We start from the raw sequence: 21,476 nt of genomic DNA, 5'->3' as shown, positions 1-21,476 counted from the left end.
AGAGAAAACTCCAGCTACAAAAAGGAGCACATGAGCAAGGAGAAATACAAAGTGTACAGTTTGAGAAGAAAAGGAGTACCAGAAAATATAATGGAGCTAAGTTCTGCGCTTGACAAGATAAAAAGGTTAAAAAATAATCTGGTGCTGACTGCAGGGCAAAGTGCTAGATGATACTCAGATAAGATTTCCAGCTGTGAAAAGAAATTAAAGAAAAGTTTAAGCAGTGAAGGAAACCATCAATAACAGAAATTTGATGCAAGTGTAATTGAAGGAGGGTATAATGTTCCAGTTCCATTAAGGTGTAGAACTTGGCAGTTTGGGCCTTGTTATAGCTTTAGAGTCAAGAATACAAGAAAGGGTTGTGTAGTCTCCCTCCATGGTTAATGAAAGCCACTGAGGCCAGGTGTATGGCAGGGAAGCCCCCTCAATGGAGGTCCAGAGAGGCCATTGCATGAAGCTTTGAAAGTGAAACCTGGATTGTATTGGAGACACAAAAATGTTAGAGATGATGCCGGAGTCATGGAATACCTGTCAAGGACCTGTTAACAGTGTACGCAACCAATCAAAGAGAAAGAAGTATGTCATAGTCAAGTAAGCTGTAAGGAATTAGAGATCTAAAGAGCACTTTCACATCAGACATGGAGATGGAAAGTTTTGACTTTGCCCAATTGGTTTTCAATCTTGCTTTTGTCCAGTATTTTGTCACTATGCTCTGTTTCTTCCTTTGGGGATGGTAATGCATATTCTGTAACATTGTATATTAGAAGTATATAATCTTCCTTTTTATTTTTATTTTATAGTGGGTTATAGTTAAATGATTGCCATGAGTCTCAGAAGAGACTTTGAACTTTTAAGAAGTGATGAAACTGAAAGATTATGGGGACTTTTGGAGTTGGACTGAATGCATTTTTACATTACAATAAAACTACAAGCCTTTGGGCATGAGAGAGTAGAATGTGGTAGTTTGAATAAGAATGGTCTCCATAGGCTCATATGTTTGAATGCTTAGTCATAAGGGAGGGGAACTGTTTGAAAGGATTAAAAGGATTAGGAGGTGTGGCCTTATTAGAGAATGTGTATCACTGGGGACAAGCTTAAAGGTTTCAAAAACCCATGTTAGGCCCAGGCTTTCTCTCTGTGCACACGGAACAGGATGTAGCTCTCTGCTTCTCCACCACCAAGCCTGCCATGCCTATGCCAAACTCCCCACTATGAAGATAGTAGAATAAGCCTTTGAAACTGTAATCAAGTCACTAATTAAATGCTTTCTTTTATAAGAGTTGCCTTGGTCATGATGTCTCTTCACAGCAATAGAACAGTGGCTAAGACACCTTCCAACAATTGTCCTACTGATAGGGACTAAAAATTCTGAGATAAATGCTAAAAATATCATTTTGTGGCCTCTGGAGGAGGTATGTAGATTTTAGGGAAAAAATTCTCAGAGGAAACATAGGAAAATTCAGCTTGTGTCTTCTGTTCTTGTATATTGTGACCTGCATGGCTTTGGGACTGACATGATTGGAAATGAAGAAATGATAGACACATGTACAGACAAGATGTAACCAAGTAGAAACTCATCAGTAATGACCCCAAAACTGAATGCTATTATACACAGCACAAACAAACCAAGGGATCATCTAATCTCAGTAGGGGTCTCTGTAGAGGAGTGTTCTCATCCAGAATGAGAAAACTGTGGTCAATACTTTCTGTACAGACTGGTAAATTTAGTTAAAAATCAATCTTTAGTCAACATCTATTCTAAGTCCAAGGGAAGGCCTTGACATTCCCCTAAGCATGATTCAGGGAAGGCTCTGTCATTCCCATGGGTCTGTGACATTGTTCTTGACATGATCATGCGTATGCTAACAGTACACATTCACTTAAGACTTAAACATTTTCCCACACTGGTGGACTTAGATCAGTGAGGAGAACCTTGAGTTTTGATATTCTCATAGAAATATTGCCAACATTCTGTCCACAGGAATAAGGGAAGGGAGCCAGCATCAGAGATGATGGGGAGTGAGCAAGAATTATGGGAAGTGGTTATCTAGAGAAGAGGCACCTAAAACATGTATATAACCTCTTCCCCAATATCATGTCCACCCCTACACTGCATTTGTGTGAGACGAATTGTCCTGACTTTTATAGTATCATTCCAGACAACAAAATTAAGAATCTACCCTCTATGGATATAGAGTTCACCATCTGTATCTGTCCATACTCTCATGCAAGAACAAAAACAATCACTATACAATCATTTGAACTGCTTCCTTCTCTTCCTCATGCCTCCAGTTCACCCAGTATATCATTTATACTGCTTCATACATGCATAGACAACCTTAGTAGCACACACCTAAAATTCTGGCATTAGGGAGGCTGAGGCATAGCATGGCGAATTCTAAACCAGGCTGTTGTACATAGATAATTCCAGACCAACCTAAGAGAACAAACTTCTGTCTTGAATAAATAATAAAACAAAAATTATATTATGTACAAAAATATATGAACCAATTTTAAGGGAGAAAAAATAACATTATAACAAGGTATACTGAAATTGAAATTGACAATACAATAATTGTCTAAATATAGATATACATGGGTAAAGGAAACCATGACTGTAATGAAAGAAAAACACAAATAAGTAATAACAGAGAAATAGAATAGAATAGAATAGACTTTAGAAGTAAAGATACAAAATCAGAAAATCAAATTTTGCTAGCTAGGCTTAATAACAGAATGGAGGTACTAGAAAAAAAACTCCAGTAGATTTTAATTTCAGTGAACTTCATCATGAGAAATCATATTGATGAAAACACATAGAAAATAAATTCAACTTTAAGTTACAAAGACTTGAAGCAGACCATCAAGTTTAATTTACATGTGATGACAAGCTCAGAAGCCAACAGAAAGGAATGAGCCAGACAGCTATCAGCGTAAGTAATGGTTAGAAGCCCACAAAGTTGGTGATACATGGATTGCAAAAACTCAGTAGGTCTTATACAAAATAAATAACAAAAAATATTCCAAAGGCATATTTTATCAGACTGGCAGGGACCAAAGATAAAGCAAATCTTGAAGTTGGAAAACAGAATTTAAAAAGAATTGGTAAATTACCTTCAGAAGCTGTCATGCAAAGAAAGTAAAAAATATCTTTAAGTTATTAAGTAAAAACAGTGAGCCAAAAATCAATAAAAATGTTCTTTTGCAAAGAAAAATCAAGCCTAGATTTCTATATCCAGAAAAATATCTATCAGTATGAGGAAGAAATAAGCATATTATATACAAAAGAAAACAAAGAGAATAATCACTGTACTCATACTAGGAAAATTTTAAGACAAAATTGTTTCAGCTGGAAGGATATTAAACTAGGGATTAAAAAATAGTGACAAAGAAGAATGCAGAAGTACTGCCTGGCAGGTGGTGACCCTGTTGCCTCACCTACATAGGATAAGGCAGGAACTTTTAAGTTCAGGAATTCTGGCCTTAATGGCACTATGCAATTAGGTGTTTACACTAAGTTAAACATAAACCTGGTGACTTCCCAGAAGTGAAGATCACCACAATACATAGAGAGGAATGAACTTGCTCAGCTTAGAAATGAGAACTATCAGTGAGTCAATGGAAGAAAAATACACGCAGTGGTCTAAAGCAACATGTAATAAACATTGGGAGTCCATGAGGAAAATGGTTCTAGTTTGAGGCTTCTTAAGTTATCTGATTAAAAGATTATTCATCTATTTATCATCATGATGTATAAGTTTTCACCCACATTGATTTCTTTTTTATTTGACAGGCTCTGCCTCTCAGTTGCTGGGATCAAACTCCTGTACCACCATCACTTGGCCTTTGATTTCTTTTCTTAATTGTGTCTACTTCTTTAGCAGACAGAACAGAAATGTGGACTTTTCTACCTTCAGGATGAAGAATACTTGTTTATAAAAGTGAGTCAATAATCATGAGTAGAATAAAAGGATTATTTTGATTCTTTAAACAAACATCTAATGAATGTCATAGTAGAATATATTTGTATCTATGGATAGATTCTAATACACACTTATTAAACGTCAAATTAATTAAAAGACTAAAAAGGAGATAAGTATATAGCTAAATTGGTAGAGAGTTTGACTGGTGTCTTCATAAGGGTTTTATTGTTAAAAAGAGACACCATGACCATAGCAACTCTTATGAAGGAAAATATTTAATTGGGGCTGGTTTACAATTCAGAAGTTAGGCCATTATCTTCATGGTAGGAAACAAGGTGGCATTCAGGAAGACCTAGTGCTGCTGAGCCAAGAGTTCTAAATATGGATCTGTAACAATAGGAACAGAGAATGAACTGCTAAGCTTGTCTTCAGCTTGTGAAGCCTTAAAGCCTATCCCCCAGTGATACATTTCCTCCAACAAGGGCACACACACCTTCAATATTGCCATTCCCTATGAGTGTATAAGGTCCATTTTCATTCAGCCTATCACTCCTGCCATACAGGAACCTGGAGTTAAAGTCCCAGAACTTCACCAACCTGGTATGAATCTTCCTGCAACACCAGAACTTGGAAGGTGGATATCAGATGATCAGGCATTCATGGCTGTTCTTGATTATATAACAAGTTCATGTCCCAACAATTCTCTCTGAAAAATGTTCTGGCTAGCTTTCATAATGCCAGAAGGTTTCATGCATGCTGCTCATAACCTATGAGCAGCAATATCAACCCTCTAGACATGGTATGACCATTGGTGCAAGAGTGGCATGACTACTGTGTGGACAATCACCCACCCTCTGCTTAGATTTGAGGCCTGCTCCATAGGAGGGAATTAATGTCTTGTATTATAAATCTAACCAAAAGCCCATGGCCCTAGGGGGAAACATAGTGCTGTTGTTTACCTGAGAAGACACAGTGTCAAGCTGTCTTCCAGATGGTTATTTTTATGCCCATAGATAAATGATACTCCTTGGTTCTCTTTGCAGTGAACAACAGTGAATACAGAGTCTTGAATCTATTCAAGATTCTGAGAATAAGGGACAGTTGAATGCTTAGCCCTAAAGAGAACACTTATTATCTCCTACCTTAGGCTCTGGTAGCATGGTAGGAGATTTGTGCATACAGAATGTAAGAGCTAGATGATAAGGATAAGCCTTTGAAATCTTATCTTCTGGCATGACACAGCTATTATAATCCCAAACTCATTGCAGCTATGGTTGTCTGCACAGGGCCAGCACAAGAGTGGGCTTGTCAATAGCAGTCATAGATAGAAAAAGGACTTATTGACCCAGTCTCTCCCTGCTGGTCTATTGGTTACTGATGGATTCTGGAGGAGGGTGAGTCCTTGACTTCAATTGTGTACTTACTGGTAATCCCACTGCACTCCAGGATATTGCCAAGTCCACAGTCACAAGGACAGCAGTGGTTAATGGGTCATAAAACAAAACAAATAAACAGGAATGTGAGAAAGGGATTATTAGGGAGGAAAAGGAAGTTGACAAACGTGGAATAGAGATAAGAAAGTGTTATGGTGAGTGTGATCAAAATGCTTTATATACCTGAAAAAATTTATCAAAGAACAAATTTAATAATACAAAATGTGTCCATCACAGTGCAAACACATCAGTTCTTTTGATGGTGGCTTGTTCCAGGAAGGTTCATAGATCCACAGCCTACAACAAGGAAGTAATCCTCAGAGTATGGCATGGATAGGCTAATTAATGTTATTTAGTTCTTTATCTTTGCTTCTTCAGGAGGCACAGGCCTATAATGTAAGCTTCTGGAAAGCCTGAAGTAGGAAGATCACAGATGCAAGGTCTGCCTGGTCAACTTACTGCATATATTTCATGTTTCATTCCTCTATTTTTCTGTTGATCAACATCTAAGCTGATTGCATATTTTGACTATTAAAAAAGCAGTGGAGCAATTAAAACAGATGTGCATTATTTTAGGAGTATGGAACATTTTAAAAGCATAGAGACTTCAAGTGAAACATGGAAATATTTTTTTTCTGCTGCAGAGATCTTTATAGAAAGGATACACATAAAGCACTAAAAGTGAAATAAATTCATAAATAATGGATGAATAAATAAGCTCTTAAATTAGAATCAATATACCACAGAATATATAAGGAAAAGTCACAACCTGAAAGAATAAAAGAAAAGTTCTGCAAAATCAGAGAGCAATTAAAGAAAAAATAGCTCAAAAAAAAAGTTGTAAGTAAAAAAAAAAATTCCAAAAGAGAAAACCATAATGATCAGAAAACAGGAGTGTATATGTTGCCGATTAGTTTTAAGTTTCCATCACCATGGCACTTCATCCTGACTAGCTGAGCAAGACCTACACCCTGGAAACATAGCACATTAGTTACTGAGTAGAGCAACAGAACTCAAACTTTCTGTGGGAAAAATGTGTTAAATCTACTTCAAAGAGTGATTTGATGTCAGGTTAACTGAAGATTCACTTGTGCTGCCCGACAGCAGCTACAGCTCTACACACAAACTTGCGGGAATGCTGGCACAGGTCACGTGAAAATATGTGATTATGTGATTATGTATAACCATTGCAATATTGTGGTCATAGAAAAAATATAATGAAGGGTATGAATAAATGATTTAATCTTCATGAAGGAAATAGTAGGTAGCAGAGAAACTGGAAAGTGTTATGGATAAACATAGGTACATCTTAAGGTATAATATTAAAAAAAACAGCTTCAGTTACTTCAAAATTTAAAACATATTTAGTAAATCTATAAATTGTCTAAGAGTTCATATGTTGCCAGAAATTATCAAGAGTTGTACATGCATGTTATAAATGCTAAACATTAAACCCAGTATGTTGCTTTCTCTTGAAAGGAAACCTGTGCACCCAGGGAAGGCCACATCATGACAAAGAGAAGAGATAAAATGTAGATGTAATTCTGAACGGTTTTATTAAATAAGAAACACAGAGCCAAATGCAGAGTTAAAATGCCCAGAGATCAGAGAGCAGTAGCTGAGAGCTGAAACCCAGACTGCCTTCTTACCACCCGCTGCAGCTGCCTACTTCCTGTGCGTCTGTCTTTTTATTGACTTTCTGTTTTGCCTTCTCATTGGTTGTAAACCCAACCACATGACCTCCTTGTCACTGCCTGTCTATATAGACCTCCAGGTCTCTTTGGTTGGTATTGAGATTAAAGGCGTATGTCTCCATGCTGGTGGTGTCCTTGAGCACACACAGACCTACCTGTCATGTGATTGGGATTAAGGGCATGTGTTACCACTGCCAGACTTCTGCTAAATGGCTTTTTATTAACTCTGACCCCCAGGCACTTTTATTTATAAACATACAAATAAAAGCACATTTCAGCACAAATAAAATATCACTATAATAAAATATGATTACAAGTTTGCAGAAGATGGTGAGTTGAGTCAGAAAATTACAGAACTGAACTTTCTATCACAATTTAAAGAAAAATCACTAATTGAGACTAATGCATTGGCTAAGACTATTACACTATGACTGAGATTGTCTCTTTTTGTTACATGCAGCTTCTTCCTTACTAGCAGAGATAGGAAACGTGTTTTCTCTTGTGTTCCATGGCCATTTAACAACATAAACATCTTATCAGCTTTTATAAGAACGTATAGATGTTTGTACAGTGTCCACACAAAGGCAAAATAAGGAATGCATCCATGTAGTAACATTCATAAATGCTTGTGGTTACATTTTTGATCTCATAGTTTTGGCAACAATAAATTCACTTCTTTTTAAAATATGTGACAATGGGTCTGGAGAGATGGCTCAGCAGTTAAGAGTCTGTACTGCTCTTAGAGAGGACCTGAATTTGGGTCTAAGCCTCATGATGTAATTGCCCAGAACCATCTGGAACTCTAGATGCAGGGGTTCAAATGCCCTTTTCTAGAGTCTTCATAGGCATCTGCCCACCTGCGCGCGCACGTGCGCGCGCACACACACACACACACACACACACACACACAACATATATATATATATATATAGAGAGAGAGAGAGATACAGATAAAAATGAAGGAAATATGAAAACTCTAGCAATGAGAAATGACATTTTATCAATATCTCCTGTAACTTGGTGTCTGGGCACATTTATCCCTTGAGCCTTTCAATTGAAACAGCCGTTTTACATTTGAAGAATTGCCTCTTCACTGTGACTTCTTAACAGTAAATCTCTGCACATATTTCAGCATGATGCCTGTCATCCCAAAGATTCAGAATGCTTCAATTATGTCAACACAACATCTTTCATATTTTGTTAGTAAGCTGGTTTTTGCAAAGTATTCAAAATTCTTTAGACAGCAGTTTGCAAGCCTTTCATCTTATAATTGTGATGTACAAAAGGAAGTGCCTCAGAATTTATTGGCAACAAGCTGAAAAAAAAAACTTTGCCCACAGAAAACTACTGTGTAAATAAGCCTATACCTAAGACCTAATCTAAATGTTCAAGTGCAAGGTCAGAACTTTATTTATTTAGTTTTTTACTTTTTTCCATTGGGATATTAAATTTACTTAAATATATGTGGGACTCCACTAGTTAGGTTATTTGAATATTTCCTTATGATAGAAAAGAGACTGTGGGTTTTTAAAAATAGGTTACTAGTTTCACTTTTCATATTCTAGAGTCCTGCCTGATTACCTTAACTAAAATCCAATTCTTTGTTTTCTAATTATATGAAGTTGGTTGTTTAAAGCTTTGTTTTAACTATGATGCACACCAAAACCTGTGAATACATTTCCCAATATCAGAAAAAAATTTGAGCTAACTACTGGGACTCAATTATTTTCCTTAATCATTAACCTAAACCACAGTCTATATGGCTCCTCAAGAGGAACTCATAAGTCCTAGCTTCATGAGATTTCCTTGTTCTTATTTTTTATCCTCTGCAGCCCCTGCTTTATCAGGTGATGGGCAACACTATATCCTACCTTTACCTATACTAATTTTCCAACTAAAGTAACCTCTATCATAATCCATTGCTTATTTATTAAAAACCCTTAATTGTCAAAACTCTATTTAAACTAACACTATTATTGTATAAAATCATTACTTCAATTAGACAGTACAGATTAAGAAGAAATCATCTTCATAATAATCCACAGGTAAAAATGCCCAGTTAGAACAGGATATTTCCATGAGATAATCCCAATACAATTAAAGACAGTGGCAAACATGTAAGGGTACAGCAGTAGCAAGAGATATTCTGGAGCCAAAGCCCGTCAGAGCTCCCTGGAGAACCCAGCTCCTGAAGCCAACTGATGCCTGCTGCTCCTCTGACATGGCCACTGGCATTAAAATCCTCAGGGGAAATCTATGTGAATAGGAGTCCAGAAGAGTGCCACAGAGGCTCCAGGAGCCTCACTCTGCAGAATTAACCACATTAACTCTTCCTAGCAGCATCTATGTGTTAAGGATAGTGATTCTAGCCACAAGAGTCCATTCAAGAATCAGTGTTAATGGTGGGGCTTAGACCTCTAGAGAAGTCACCCATGGCCAGTGATGAGAAAATACCTTACCCTAAGGGTCTTACTCAGCCTAGATGTCAGCAACAGCTTATTATCTTACCATTCTATTCTTATTTTGTTCACCACTCACTGTCAACTCCTTTCATATTCCAATGCCCTGACTCAGATAGTGAATCCGTTCACCTCCTGTTAAACTTTTCCTATTTACATCACTCTGTGGTTTCTAGGATCTGATGGGATGGTGTGCTGTTCAAGTCCAAATCTCATACCTGAGACAAACATCTGGAGAAGAGCATGGAAACTGTCCTCAAGATGTGAATTAAAATTAACAATCAACAGCAAGTTCTATGCCTATTAAATTATACTTTGAGAATAATTAAAATATCTCTGACACTAAAAAAACCAAAATTGTTTTAAAAATAGATGTTCACTGAAAGGAAACAGACTTAACATCTGTAAAGTGGGAAATAACCCCAATGGGAAGAGCTAGGGAAAAGTTACAGTAAACAGAGAAGCAAACACACATGTTATAAGCATAAAGTAGACTTCTCTTTATCCTTGTAATAAACATGCTTATGTTTGACCTTCTGTATGTTATTGCACAAAGATACAGAAATAGGTTGAAAAATGAATTAGACAATCTAATTCTGAAAGTCATTTAGAAATGTAAGCAACAAACATAGTTTAAACAATATTGAAAATCAGGAAACATGTTGAATAGCTAGCAAGTTGTATCCTCTCACATTAATCCATTAAGAAAGAAAATGCCCCTACATACTCAGCTATAAGCAATTTGATGGGGACACTTTCTCCACGAGATTCCTCTTCCAAGATAATTCTAGATGTTTAGCTGCTAAAAATCCAACTAGGACATCACCCTGATTTCAGGATTTATTTTTCATCTGCAGTAATCAATGTTGCATGGCAATTACAGACCCATAGATACAGAACAAAGAAAAGTCACATAAATATTCCCAGTGGACTTCTGGAAAATATACTTGTCTCTTCTAACTCAAAAGATGAAAGATAGCATTTTCAACTATGGTATACCATAGTTAAAAAAAAAAACCTCAAACCATATACAAATACATTGTAGATTTAAATGTAAAACAAGGAAAAACAAAAAAGGTATTTTTGGCTAGAGAGTTCTAATAATTGACAACAAAGATATGATCTATAACAAAGAAAAACTGATAAATTGAACATTGACAATATTAAGCTTTTCATTCCATCTAACAGGATGTAAGTAAGGTAAGATGACATGACATAATAGGAGAAAATATTAACACTCCACAGAAGATTCATATTCAGAATATATAAGAAACTAAGAAAACCCAATTGTAAAAGTGCTAACAGTTCATATAGTTAAGGAGACATATTCTATTGGAAATGCTCAGCTTATAGTGAGGCATTTAAAAAATGTTCTAGGTTGGGAAAATGCCTAAGTGTATGAGGGCCTTTGTTGTCCAAGCATAGGGACCTGATCCCAAGCAGCCTGATAAAAAATTGGATGTGATTGAACATTCCTATAACCCCAGCACTGAGGGCTTAGAGGTAAGAGGTTCAGTGAAAGGTCCCATTTCAAAGGAATAATTTGAACTGTAACAGAGAAAACCACTCAATGCTTCTGGTCCCTGTACATTTACACCATGTTCACACCTGCATATACATGCAAAAACACACATATACACAACCTATATCCCATTTCAGAAATGCAAATGAAAACCACAACTGAGACACCACTATAAACCCAGCCCAGGATCTGAAGTGTCAAGTGCAGATTTTAGTAAATACTGTCTGCTTGGAAACTGAGTTACTTATACAGAGATCCTAGGGATGTAAGTTGGAAACCATTCTGAAGACTGTTTTGACAGTTTCTTATAAATCTAAACTTGCAACTACAATGAGCCCCAGCAAATGGGTTCCTAGGTTCTTATGTCTCAGAGAAAAGAAGAATTATAGTCACATAAAACATGCATACATTTTTTATGGCAGATTCATTCATCAAAGCTCCAAAGCTATGTGAGATTTCCTGTAAGGATGAAGGAATAAAAGGCAGCATTACATCCACCATACCATAGAAGGACCCACTGTAGATGTTAACAACCGTCTTATTAAATAAGAAACACAGAACCAATGCAAAGAAGAAAGCCAAGAGATCAGAGCTAAGAGCCTTACCCATCTGCTGCAGCTAACCTCTTCAGCCAAGAGACCTACTTCTTATGTTTTTATCTTTATATAGACTTTCTGTTCTGCCTTCTCATCGGTTGTAAACCCAAACACATGACTGCTTCATCACTGCCTGTCTGTACAGACCTCCAGGTCTTCTATGGTTGGTATTGAGATTACAGACGTGTCTCCAATGCTGGCTGTATCCTTGAACACACAGAGATCTACCTAGCTCTGTCTACCAAGTGCTGGGATTAAAGGCGTGCACCACCACCACCCAGCTTTTGCTATGGCTCTAATAGCTCTGATCCCTGGGCAACTTTATTTATTAACATACAAATCACATTTTAGTACAAATAAAATATCACTATAACCCACAGATACACATGCATACCTAGAGTGAGCTCTAGGGAGTTAGACAACACAAAACACATCCCCAAAGTTACATATCATACAGTTCATCCATATAATAGTCCTGAAAAGACAAAAGAAAAAAGACTGAAGAACCAGTTAATGGTAATCAAGAAGTCTACATGGCCAAGACAAGTCAGTGTGAAAGATTCTCATGATGATGGAGCTTTTCAAACCTGGCTGAAGAGTGGATCTAGTTGTCCCATGGATTGCCATGAAAGGAAATTGTGCAAGGGATATTTCGATCTGCTTTAGTCATTCCTAAAATTGAATACAAACCTATAATTACTTTGAAAAAAGTCAAATCAGCAGCTGGAGAGATGGCTCAGACATGAAGAGTACATGTTGCTCTTACAGAGGACCTGAGTTTGGTACCCACACTGATAATGGTGGCTCATAACTACTTGCAACTCGAATCCTAGGGGATTTTATGCTCTCTTCCAGACATTGCAAGTATCTACACCATGTGACATACACACACAGAGAGATGAATGTGTGCACCTACACATAAATTAAAAGATAAAAATTTCAAGGCATTTTGTAAAATATAAGGCAAAACAAAGTTGTAAAAACATGCTGCATGCATACTGTCATTTACAATTGGAAAAGACATTTTCTCTCAATGTAAATTGGTAGCACTATGCATCTATTAAACCTCCAACATGAAGGAGACTGAGATATCTAATGTAGGTGAGAACTTAAAGTTGGGAAAGAAGAAAGAGTAAGGACTATTGGGGATTCAAAATACAATGACTCAGTAAAACAGTTGGCAGTTACAATTTGGAAATACAAGTGCCATGGGATCCAGCAATCTGTTCTAGACACTTATGACAGAACAGAAAGAGTCAAAGCACAAGATATCACAGCCATCCAGTTGTCAAGTGAAAACAGTAGTGCAAGTGCTCGTAGTTCTTTGAAAAGCCTTTCGTGGTACCCAGGAACATTGTCAATGTGCTTACTTTGTGAATTAACAATTCTGCTTCAAAGTTGTATGTGTTAGAGAAACACAAAGACTACAAAAACACCTGTACTTAGATGTTCACTGTAATATTATAATCAAGGGGAAATACAAGAAAAAAGGTATAAATAAGAATACCAAAAGAGCTAGGGAGATGGCTCAATCAGTAAAGAGCTTGCTGCTAGTGTAAGGAGCTGAGTTTGAATCAAGAAGGCATATAAAGCTGAATGTGTATGTTTAAAGACAGCCTATGTATGCAATTCTATTGTCTCTGTAAGAAGATGGGAGGCAGACAGGATAATCCATGTAGGCATATACAGCAGAGAATAACAGAGACACCATGACTCAAACATAGTAAAGGGCAAGGACAGACATCCAAAATTATCCCCTGACCTCCATATGTGGCATAAGCATGACTGAACTCAGATACACAAAGGTACACACACATACATGAACACATCATACACAATCAAAAGAACATCAAAAAATTAGTGGAGTATTTTGCCATAGATTAGTAATGAATAAATTAAAAATTGGACTTTATATTTAAAACAGTATTTATTAATATATCTCAGAAATATATGGTGTAATAAAAATTTTATGAGCAAGTTGCAAAACAAGATCTCTACATAGTGCATTGATATAAACAACATTAAATGTATTGACAAAAGGCTGCAATTAGTTATGGACATATATGTATATTTTTTAAAGTATACATATTTAAAAATGTAACTGTAAACTTGTCTCTGTGAAAGAAAAGATGCACTGAGGACAGTTTATGAAGGAGCAGAAGTTTTATCTAAATCAGCAGTCCGCATCCTATTGTTTGTGACACCTGCTGGTCGTGAAGAGTTGAACGACCTCTTCACAGGGTTCACATATCAGTTTTCCTGCATATCATATATTTACATTTGATTCATAATAGTAGCAAAATTACAGCTATGAAGTTGCAATGAAGTAATTTTATGGTTGGGGTTAACTGCAACATGAGGAACTGTATTAAAGGGTCATAGCATTAGAAGGATTGAGAACCACTATCTATATGTATTAAAATTACATGTAAGTATGTATATTGTATCAAACATTTTTAAATCCTGATGTTAACAATTTAAAAGCACTACCAGAATTTGCCTTTATAATATTCTATTTAAAAATATAATCATATGCAGGATAATGCTAGTATTATATGTGGTTAGGCTCTGGGCAAGGTGTTTCCTGGTTCATTTTTTTAATAAAAATTTAAAACAGAGGCTCACATAAATTGCAATGTAGCAAGGAAACTATTCAAAATAGAGTAATAGTAAAGATCAGAAAGAAATGCATCATCAAGCATGACAACAGACCACATGAATGGGAATAGTCAAGGCCATGATTATTGCTTGGAGCTGCTTTTTTATGAGGTTCAAGAGGAGGAGTTTGATTGCTAATGGTTGTGGCACAGGCCTTCTCTCTTTTGATTGGCAGGCTTGGATTATGTGTGGTTTTGCTCTTTACATAGTTACTTTCCCATGATACATCGTGTTTCAGTTGTATGTATACCAAATTATGCATAGGTGTGAGATGGTAAAAAGGAGATTTCCCCTAAAAATTCATTTGATAGACACAATTTGCCTAATTGCACAGACACAGAAAAACTTACCTTCATACCTGGATATAGCTAGAGGAAAACCGAATAGAATATCTTTTAAGTTTGACAGTTGTTGAAGGGAGGAGAAACATTATTGATTATTCAGAGAACAATAATGATGCTGATGACAATAATAATGCAGTTTGATGCAGGAACAGATCCTAGGTTGCTATTAGTGCTAAATGCATTTTTGGGGAAGATGTGTATGTCCAATACAAGCAGATAGTGATCTGAGATTGCCAAGTGCATTATTAGAGTAGGGGGCATGTGCATGTCCGAAGCCTAGTGGAACCCTGGGTTGCTGAGCTATGCTTGTATTTGTCTCACTAGCAAGTTTTGCTGTAAGCTTCCAATATGTGCCTAAAGACATCAGCATCATGATTTCATTCATGGTCTTTGTTTTCAGTGGAACTTGGATTCTATCAATGGTCCACCATTGAGATGCTACACAACTTTGGAATGCTTACTCAGTTTCAATCTGGGCTTCTGTGTCCTCATCTTGTGCATAGGTTATGTTTAAGAACTCCATGAGGTGATAAATAATGTATTGAGTTACTTATCATCTATTCATATATAGCTATTTTGGTGGTGCCTAACACATTCATCTTTTCACATAGAAAAGAAGTAGGTACAAGTATGACTTGTTTTTAAAGGAACATTTATTTCCATGTTATATTTGCCTAGATTTTAATTTTTGTGAATGCTATTCATAGCTCAAGACATAATGAAACAGTAGCAATTTGTTCAAACATACTCTAGGATGCACCAACTTAAATTGTATCCCTTCAAATAATGTACTTTCCTGCTCATTTAGAACAGAAACCAAAAGCCCCTCTTTAAAGGAACAGAACATTCCAGAAAAGATAAGATACCCAGTAGAAAGTCTTGTTTATGGGACAATTTCTTTGATTTTGCTTTTTAAAATATTGACTGCACTTGTTTCTTATTGATGCTTTGCTTTCAATAAACAAAGAGATGTCCTTTCAATCCATGTATGTGACCAGACTGCTTTCATAGAAGCCTGCAAACTGGAAAAGTCTTGATCTGGGTCATGGTAAGCAGCTAAGATTTATTGTCCCATCTCTGAACTTTGGAATAAATGTCCAACAGTCACAACCAAAAACTCAGAAGTTTTAGACAGTCTCCCAAAGTTGCAGGCAGCCACATTTTGACTTATTCTTCAAAGAAAATTATAATATCAACTCACACATCCTTGGAGATATTTTGGCAAGAAAGCCAGAAATAAAATGTCACATGCCTAAACCACATGTGAAAAATTAGAATATAAATAGGAAATGTGGAAGAATTTTTGCAGCTCCTCAAACTATAGTAGATAAGCAATATCTTTGTAATGTGAAGAGAGCCATTTCCATTATCAAAGGGCTTTGACAAGTAACTTCCCACGCAGCTTATCAAGCCAAATGCCAGGAACATAGCCAGAATACTGATTCTGTTCCTGCTTTTGTTGTGTGGGAAGGGGCGTTTCCTGCATTTAATTCAGTGATGGGACTGACAAACTAATAGGTCCCTAGAGTCACTATTGATTTACAGAAAGAGGGAAAGAGTGGGAAAAAAAGCAACAGAGAACTTTACCTTTTTTCCCTGTTTTTTATGAATACCTATTTTAACCATGATGGGAATTATTGTCAGCTGTTTGTCCCTTGTCATGGTTTTATGTCTCTTTCTCCTCTTTTATAACACAAACATTGCTCCGAAGCCAATTTGTCCTACAAAAGAGAGCTTGAAAAATCTTGTGACTGCTCAAAATAGATAGCCCTGTGGACCTTTGCTCTTAAATATCAATTTTAAACTTGGAAGAGAGCAGAAATATGAGCTGTGACAAGGTCATTTGAAAAGTGCATTCCTGTGCAGTGTTCTCTCTTCCCCATAGGACTGACTGGTATTGACTTTCCAATTCAGTTGATAAGAGAGTTGATGGAGAACTGTGCAATAAGAGGATATAATCTCCAGCTCAGTGACTTCTGCCTTTCCACATGTTTCTATGCTTATTCACTTTTAATTGGCAATGCTAACTGTATGCCTTATTTATTAGAATGTGATGTTTTGACCAACCTGTACATCAGGTTGATCCCTGAATTCTTAGCATTACTCCGGTGGTACATACTTTGGTTTTAGCAGGGAAAACCAGGATCACCAAAGAGTCAGCTATACCATATTTGTGTTCCACAGACTGTTTTCCTAAATCTAATATTCTCTGTGTATTCCTTCCTAACCATGTCAGCTTCCTTTCTTCCTTTATACCTGAGTCTTCTTTTCTACCATAATCTCCAACTATATAATCTCTGGTACGCCAGAGACCCTGGGTGAACACAAGTTAGTTGAAAGAAGAAATGGAGGGCTAATCTAGATGCACACTGAGTAGCTTATATATTTGGATTCTCTTTTAAAAAACTAAACAGCAATTTATTTGGTGGTGGTGGGGGGGCTTGTACACATGCATGTGCTGTAGCCTGTGTGGAGGTTAGAGGACAGCCTTCAAGAATTGATTCTCTCCTTCCACTATTGAAACCTGGACATTAAAAACAGGTCATCAGCCTTGACAGTAAGTGATGTTACCCTTGAGCCACCTTGGAAAAGTAAAAATAGAGGAAAGAATATGATCAAAACAAATTACAAGAAAAAAGCCAATAAATTAAAAAATGAATGAATAAACACATTTTTAAAAACTTTAAAGAATTTCTACATCTCGGCTAGCAACCTCACCTTTCTGCACCCAGTTGTGAACATGAACCATGGCTGCGCAGAACACACATCCCTCTGCACCAAATGACAGCCAGTTTGTACTACTTATTGGTATGTATGCCATTTCCCTTCCTGGAGCCTTTCAGTCACATAGTGCTTCCACCCTGTGATTCCAGAAGGCAAAACGGAATCCTTTATTTTTAGCTACTTGTTTCCAAAACCCTTTCAGCCTAGAGTAGCTGCTTCCAATTGTAGGAACAGTCCAATTAACTCAAAATGCCATTAATTTTTGATATGTCAATAGCTTAAAATATTAATTTCATTAGGAAGTAAAACCAGTGAGCAGTTTATTTCTAGTATTTCTCCAAAACAGACAAAATATTGGCTATAAAGTAGGTAATTCATTTGACATTGCCTCCCCTCCCCCAGTTTTTTAATTCTATTTTTAGAGATTGCAAAATCCAATGATCTCTTTTCCTATTTTATTTTCCGGCTTTATAGTTCAGAAGGGACTGCACTGTTTTTCTCCTCACTCCTCAGAAAGTAATCAAATGCTAGGGGTGTGTGTGTGTGTGTGTGTGTGTGTGTGTGTGTGTGTGAGAGAGAGAGAGAGAGAGAGAGAGAGAGAGAGAGAGAGAGAGAGAGAGAGAGAGAGAGAGATTGGGAAATTATTCTGCTTTATTCATTAAAAAAAAAAGTGAGAAGTAACTCCCCAGATCCATAAAGGCTCTTTGGAGCAAAGTGATTCAAAGCAAGGTGCTGGGCACCATGGCAATTCAGAGAGGGATGCTGGGCAATATGGTGACTCATGCAGTAAGGCATTTTCTACTATCAGTGGATATAGATCAGGAATAATAGTATATAAAATTAGAAACAAAAATAGTTCACTGATACCTTGGAGGGGAAGAAAGGAATACTAATTATGTTTTACTTTGTGAAAATTATAATCCAACCTCTAAAACACCATCAAATTACTTACTTGCATTCAGAAACTCTCTATGGGTTTATGAGTATAAAGATTTGCCAAAAGTCATATTAAACAAGAAATTAATACTTACTAAGCAGCTAATACAGTAACTAATAAATAATAAATGTAATGCAATACACAGGCACACACTGAAAAATCTACTTTAAACATTGTAGAGCAGTTATTATTTAATTGGATGAGAATCTAGCCCAGTGATAGAGCACTTGTCTAGCACTTACATGCCCCTGATTCAATCCCTAGTACCTCAATACTACTACTACTACTACTACTACTACTACTACTACTACTACTACTTGCTGAGGGCCATGGGAGTATGCAGCAGGTGGCAACTAGTATTCAACAGGTTGACCTACCAGATGAATAACTCTGATGGGAAGCTCCACTAGACAAAGTCTGCAGAGTCACAGGCTGTGGAAATCAGTTGATTTTTGTCTGTAACTTCCTCATGTGCCACCACAATACCTAAAAAGAACAGCTGTGGACTTCCTTCCTCAGCCCACTGGTAGTGTGTTTTACATCTTTTGAGCACTCATTTAGCTGTGGATGGTTAGGAAGATGATTTCTGCTTACACTGTATAATTTTGATAATAGTGGAATATTTTTCATAACTGACACAGGAAAGTAACAATATTCTCAGTCACAAAGACACCTAATTTTAGATATCAGAACAAATTCCAACAAACTATCTGCCCCTGCAGAAAATACTCAAGAACAAATTCCCAAGTCTGCTAGATCAAAGTCGTGCTGACATCATTAAGACATAACCCTCTGCAATAATGGACTTTTTGCAAGTACTCGCAACCCCAAGTTTCAGCCAACTAACTGTTCATTGTTAAGTCCTGAATTTCAATATCATTTTCTGTCTGAGAACCCTGGCCAACTTAGAACTATATACACTGCCAAATGTTACTCACTAGCCAGTCAGCATACCTTACTGGCCTGAGAGAAACTGTGAGACTTATCATGTGTTATGAGAATGGGTTGGACCCTGAAAATGTAACATATACTTGTCCATAGTTTGGCCATGAGGGGAGTAGAGTGAGTACTGAGTGTGTGAGTTTATGTGTGTGCTGAGTGAGGGATATAGCTGAATGGGTAGAGAAAAAAGTGTGAGAGATGAAGAAGAAGCATAAGAGAAGTGTGAGAGAAAATTGGAACTAAAGAGAACTGGAACTAGAGAGAATTGGAACCAAAGACTTTGAATAGAGAGAATTGTAACTAAAGAATTAGAACTACAGAATTGGAACAAAAGAAGTAGATTATAGGTAAGAAATCTTTCTATCCCCCGCTCTTTTCTTAATTTTTTTCTTTTTTCTTTTTTCTTTTTTTTTGGTTTTTCAAGACAGGGTTTCTCTGTGTAGTTTTTGCACCTTTCCTAGAACTTACAAGACCAGGCTGGCCTTGAACTCATAGAGCTCTACCTGCCTCTGCCTCCCTAGCACTGGGATTAAAGGTGTGTGCCACCACTGCCTGGCTCTATCCCTGCTCTTAAGAAGTCTTTCTCTGAGTCACCATGGGTAGCAGTTCTGAGAGCTGGACTCCTGAAATGCTAAAACTACTACTACTGCTACTACTACTACCAATAATAATAATAGTAATAATAATAGTAATAATAATAATAATAAAATAATAATAATACTTTATTTTGTTTCAACTCTATATAATTAGATTTAGTTTAGGTTTTGAGATGGGGTCTTACTGCATAGTCCTGGCTGGCTTACAATTCACTACATGGATCACTTTGGCCTCTCTGGCATAGAGATCCACCAACTTCTCCCTCTGGGGTGAGGGGATTAATGAATTGTGCTACCATACCCAGTTCATATAATAATTATAATAACAATAAGAAGCACACTACCCACTGCCCCACTCTGTGTTGTGCCCATTACATGTATTTTCTTTCAGTACATGCTTGCCAATTCTGGAAAGTAGGAAGTAGTTGTTCTACATTGTTGATGAAAGAAAAAAAATTGGAGACTGAAGTATTCCATACATACCCATTTGAGTTGTAAATATCATTCCTTGGCTTTGAATCCAGGTTGTTCTGGGCTAATTTAAAATAGATGATCCCTGCCCTGTACCAGGTCTGCTCTCCACAGAGGAAGTGATGGTGCAATACAGCTCCTGATGATGAGATGATAGAGAAGTGGTTAGATGTCTTAAAGCAGATCCAGGGGTTTATTACCATCTAAATGGTTAAAATTTATTTAAATTAAGTTTATGGAGACTTGTTTACTTGCCATATTCCATGTTTTAAAAAAAACGGTTGTGCGCACACAATTTTCTGACTTGATTAAGATACTATATTAATTACCTGGATGACAATACTCATTAAATATATTTTAAAAAGCTGGGTGACATTTGGCTAGTCTATTATGCAATAAACATCCAACTGAATTTAAATTGATTTTTGCATACCAAATCTAAATAATTATTTGTCAAATGAAATAGGAAAACTTAAATTGTCACAGACCAACATGAAAATGACTTGATAATAGAAAACATTATGGGAGACACCTGACTTGGCTTCTCACCATATCTTCTCACAAGACTTTCAGAATCAAGCAATCCCTGGCCAAGAAACAAAAGCAAAATTGTCCTATTCCTCAGTGGATTTGGATGAAAACTGGTTACAATTTTCAATCATATACAACTCCAAGAGGAGACACTGGAGGAGAACAAAGCTTGGTTTGTAAGGATTCACACAATGGCAAGACTGAGAGTTTATTCTGAATTGTGGGTCATCGATCATGAACTACCAAATGGAGTTCAACATTTTTAACCTGGAGACTTGGTCATGTTTAAGTTGGGAGATTAGTTTGTCCTGTAATAAAACATAGAACCTTTCATTAAAAAAAGAAAACATTATGGAAATTTCAAGAATTGAGAGACTTTGCCTGATTTCATTTGGTTAATAAATAAGTATGTCCAGGTATTCATATGTGATTAGTATTTGATATCCAGAAAGGTTAACAACTTTGAAAGCAAATGATTTCTCAAAGTCACAAATAGAGACAGAGGACTATTTGGTGTATAAACCATCTCCTGCACCTTCTCAGTAAAAATGTCCTGCACTGAACTATATTCATGTACAGAGATGACAGCAGCCAGATAATGTATTCTTGGCATATAATAATATCATTGCCTGTCTTAAGCTGTGTG

General features: G+C 36.6%; 1 pseudogene; it reads left to right on the top strand.

Moving 5' to 3' along the window:
* Positions 1 to 508: 508 nt before the first annotated feature.
* LOC114686252 lies at positions 509 to 21,010 on the top strand (annotated as a pseudogene).
* Positions 21,011 to 21,476: the final 466 nt, after the last annotated feature.

Source organism: Peromyscus leucopus, chromosome 6 (genome assembly GCF_004664715.2).
Source record: "Peromyscus leucopus breed LL Stock chromosome 6, UCI_PerLeu_2.1, whole genome shotgun sequence".
NCBI lineage: Eukaryota > Metazoa > Chordata > Mammalia > Rodentia > Cricetidae > Peromyscus > Peromyscus leucopus.
This window is presented reverse-complemented; position numbering and strand designations above follow the sequence as displayed.